Here is a 3,566-nt window from a genome sequence, read left to right on the forward strand (position 1 = left end):
GAAGATTGAAACAACACGATGTGGACTCTCTCTCTTCACACACACACACACACCACCGCACACCACTCGTTCTGACTCCACAGTAACTGCTTCGTGATGCATTGACTTCTCTCCATCTCAGTTCCACTCAGTTCCATTCTCAGCTTCCCTCTCAGCTTCCATCTTCAGCCTCCCATCTCAGCCTCCATCTCAGCTTCCATCTCAGCTTCCATCTCAGGTATCCATTAGACAAAAAAAAACAGAGCCAGACAGCTTTCTTTCAGATCACATAGGGCTGTTCAGCGTTCACAGGGTAAAGGTAGTTGGTTTGTCTCTACTTTTAACCAGGGCCCATAGCAGCCCTGTGGAATAGGGAGGGGATTATTGGTGTCATATGAAGACAGGCTAGCGCCTGCCATGGTCCCTCATCTAGTAGTAAACTAACTAGGAGTCTCTCATTAGTAACACAGCATTAGTTAAAGTCAGTCTAAATAAGACTGAGGGAGCTGGTCATCGTAAACACACCCTTTGTGATAACGAGTCTAGTACTACTAGGACTGTAGGGAGCTGGTACTCTCAGCTTAATAAACATACAAGACTTGTTATAGTACAATAGACGGAATCTAGTTACTATAGGCTGTAGAGAACTGTAGGAGCTGGTCCAGCAGAAAACCACAGCTGTTATGTGAACTAGAGAGTTCTAGTCATACTATAAGCAGTAGAAACTAGTAAAAGGGAGCTGGTTCTCAGCAGTAAACCAACAGCTTCGTTAATCCCGGTGAATAGAGAGTCTAGTACTAAGCTGTAAACGAGACTGTAGGGAGCTGTGTGCTCATTGGCAGTAAACCAACAGCTTGTTATAAGGGGAACTGTGGAATAGAGAGTCTAGTTCACTATAGCTGTTCGAGACCTGTTAGAGAGCTGGTCTCATGCCAGCCCTAAACCAAACAGGCTGTATATGTGACTTAGGAGTCTTAGTTTCTATAGCTCCCGATAGAGCGACTGTTAGGAGCTGGTCTACAGCAGTAAACCAACAGGCTTTTGTTATAGACGCACTCATAGAGGTCTTAGCGTTACGTTATAGCTGTAGAGGACTGTAGAGCTGGTCTCAGCAGTAAACCAACAGTCTTATCTATTCGTTGACTAGAGAGTTCTAGTTACTATAGCCGATAGAGACTGTAAGGAGCGTGGTTCGCTAGTCATAACACCAAGCTGTTATGTGACTGAGATAGTCAACTAGTACTGTTACGCAGCGTACACGCAAGTGATCAGAGCCTAGAGGACTGTAGGAGCTGTCTTCAGCAAGTAAACACAACAGGCTTGTATATGCTTGACATAGATGTCTAGTACTATAGCTTAGAGACTGTTAGAGCGTCTCTCGTAGCAGTTAAACCAACAGCTTGTTATTGTGAATTAGAGAGTCTTGTTAACTTAATAGCATGCAGAGACTGTAGAGCTTGCTCTTTTAGCAGTAAAACCAACAGCTTATTACCTGTTGGACATAGAGAGCTAGTTTTCTAAGTTATATAGCTGTAGGGACCTGTTAGTGATGCTGGTTTCTCATAGCAGTAAACAACGCTTTGATCATCGTGACTATGAGATGTACTATAAATATGTTGTAGACTTTATAAGCTGGTCCACGACCCAAACAACAGCGAGACTGCTTCGGGGAAACACTTTGTATGTGATAGAAGTCTAGTTACTATAGCTGTAGAGGACTGTAGGAGCTGGTCTCGCAGTACAACCAACAGCTTATTATGTGACTAGTAGATCTAGTTACTATAGCTGTAGAGACTGTAGGAGCTGCGTCTCAGCAGTTAAACCAACAGCTGTTATGTGACTAGAGGTTCTAGATTACTATACTGTAGAGACTGTAGGAGCTGGTCTCAGCAGTAAAACCAACAGCTTTGTTTGACTAGATGTCTAGTTACTATTAGCTGTAGAGACTGTAGGAGCTGGTCTCTGCAGTAAACCAACAGCTTGTTATGTGAATAGAGAGTTCTAGTTACATATAGCTGTAGAGACTGTAGGAGCTGGTCTCTGCAGTAAACCAACAGCTTGTTATTGTGAATAGAGAGTCTAGTTACTATAGCTGTAGAGACTGTAGGAGGCTGGTCTACTTCGCGTAAACCAAGGCTGTTGTGAATTAGAACTAGAGAGTCTAGTTACTATAGCTGTAGAGACTGTAGGAGCTGGTCTCACTCTCAGCGTCAAGCTGTTTGTCTTTGATTTTATAATAATGTATAGTCCTACTCATGCCGTGCCCTTAAGCTGCAGCGGCATGGAGACACCTTCAGTTGCATTCTTGTCATTCTGAGATATTGTAACTATATCCAGTCCTTTGGTATTCCATGTATAGCATCTGTGTCGAGACGCTGATCTAGGATCAGTTTTAGCCTTTTAGATCCTAATGAATGAGATTATTATGGAAAGGGAAGACCTGATCCTAGATCATCAGATCTACTACTCCTACTACTAGGAACTAGTACTTAATACAGGCCCAGGACATAATGCATCTGAATATGTGGATTTAAAGTTTCACTTTAGGTATGTTACCTTGTATAATGTTCATTTTAAAAGGAGGTGGTTAACTTATTTTATGTTTTTGGATGTCTTCACTATTATTCTCAATGTAGAAAATAGTAAACAATTTAGTAAAACCTTTGAATGAGTAGGTGTGTCCCAAACTTTTGACTGGTCCTGTACATATGTACATACTGTACACTGTATATTCATTATATGGCTGGTGGGAAAAACTTTTAAAATACTCATAAATATGCATTTTTATCAACAAATATAAATGTGGAAATCTAAAGGAAGGATAAGCGTATGAGCTCTTTACAACTTTCAATACTCAGAGAGGAGAGAGAGACTGGAGTGTGTTGTTTACCACTCCTGTACCGTAACATCCTTTCTATGTTCTGTCATTCTGCCGAGAAAAAGCTGTGTCATTCAGAAGGGAAGCTGAAAAGGCAGGGAAAGCACAGTCATGTCATACCTGGGTCATAGGAGACAGGGTCTCAAATCCTTTCCCTGTCTAGTGCAGTGCAACCAAACAAAGTAGTGCCCTATATAGGAATAGGGTGCATTTCAACCAACAAAGTAGTGCCCTATATGGGAATAGGGTGCCATTTGCGACGTACGTGGATGGTTCAGAACAGTAGACACTTTAGTCAAGCTATGGTTCCTCCTCTCTTGTCATAGTGCTGTTACCTTCTCGAACTTACCTACTTAAAAGGACTTGTTCACATTTCTTTGACCAAATATCTATTTTTGATAAATAATGGCATGTTATAGAATACATGTTTTACTATTTAACTTGGTTTTGAGAAACGATACAAGCAGTGCTCATTCTGTGAGAGACACGGACAAACATGAACAAAAGTTCCAAAAACGTAATTTTAGAAACCAAAAGCTTTCAGTATTGATGCAAGTATTCGCATGTTCATGAAATTGTGTTATTTCCGAACATTATCAGCAACGTTATATTCCATTTTGTTGAACTCCAGCGATACTTTTCCGTGTGCGAGCATCCGTGTGTTTCTGCTTCCATTGCGGTGGTAACGAGAATGAAAAAAACACAAGCA

The sequence above is a fragment of the Salvelinus sp. IW2-2015 genome, unplaced genomic scaffold (assembly GCF_002910315.2).
Source record: "Salvelinus sp. IW2-2015 unplaced genomic scaffold, ASM291031v2 Un_scaffold5163, whole genome shotgun sequence".
NCBI classification, from domain to species: domain Eukaryota; kingdom Metazoa; phylum Chordata; class Actinopteri; order Salmoniformes; family Salmonidae; genus Salvelinus; species Salvelinus sp. IW2-2015.